The 1,112-nt window shown below is 58.8% G+C and overlaps 1 pseudogene; it reads left to right on the forward strand.

Moving 5' to 3' along the window:
- The first annotated feature begins 5 nt into the window (after positions 1-5).
- On the forward strand, positions 6-1,025 carry LOC102868125 (annotated as a pseudogene).
- The last annotated feature ends 87 nt before the right edge of the window (positions 1,026-1,112 follow it).

Here is a 1,112-nt window from a genome sequence, read left to right on the forward strand (position 1 = left end):
CCCCACTTGTCACCCCTGGAAGTAATAGCCAGGAACGGTATATCCAGGCAGAGCGGGAGAAGGGGATCCTTCAGGAGCCCTTCCTGAACAAGGAGAGTCCTCATGAGCCTGATCCTGAGCCCTGTGAGCCCATACCTCCTAAACTCATCCCCCTTGATGAGGAGTGTTCCATGGACGAAACCCCCTATGTTGAGATCTTGGAGCCTGGGGGGTCAGGTGGCTCACCTGATGGTGCAGCTGGTTCCAAGTCGCCTCCTGTTCTGGCTAACTTTATGGGTAGCATGGGTGCTGGGAAGAGCCCTCACGGCCCTGGAGGAGGTGGCAGCAATGTTCAGGAGATCCTTACCTCCACTATTGGTAGCCCAAACAGGCATCCCTCAGAAGAATTGTTGAAAAAGCCAGACTATTCAGACAAGCTCAAGCAGATGCGGGTGCCACATGGACTTCTAGGCCCTGGTCCAATAGCCAATAGTTTCCCACCAAGACGCCCTGGGGGCCCCAAGGGCATGCAGCACTTCCCTCCTGGCCCTGGGGGACCCAGGCCAGGTCACCATGGAGTCCCTGGAGGTCCTGGTGGGCCAGTGGGTCCACGTCTACTGGGTCCTTACCCAGGTCCCTCACCCCCTCTTTGGGGAGGTGTTCCCTTCTGGGATGGCTCAGGTGACCCCATGCGACGTGGCCCAATGCGAGGGGGTCCAGGACCTGGCCCTGGCCCATATCATAGGGGATGTGGTGGCCGAGGAGGAAATGAACCCCCGCCGCCTCCATTCCTTGGAGCCAGAGGAGGTCGCTCTGGAGGAGGGACCCCTAAATGGACGAGGAATTCCTGGTGGAGGCATGGTTAGAGGTGGAGGTCATCGTCCTCATGAAGGCCCTGGTGGAGGCATGAGCAGCAGGGTGGACATCGTTTCCATTAAAGCCCTGGTGGAGGAATGGGTACTAGTGGTGGACGTCGCCCACATGAAGGCCCTGATAGAAGCATGGGTGGAAGTGGATATCGCTCCCATGAAGGTCCTGGACACGGGGTGGGGGGGGCTCATGATGTTCCTGGTCACCGAGGACATGACCATCAAGGACCACCTCCCCATGAACACCGAGGTCATGATGGCCCC

Source organism: Elephantulus edwardii, unplaced genomic scaffold (genome assembly GCF_000299155.1).
Source record: "Elephantulus edwardii isolate Elephantulus edwardi_28Jun2011 unplaced genomic scaffold, EleEdw1.0 scaffold08193, whole genome shotgun sequence".
Lineage (NCBI taxonomy): Eukaryota > Metazoa > Chordata > Mammalia > Macroscelidea > Macroscelididae > Elephantulus > Elephantulus edwardii.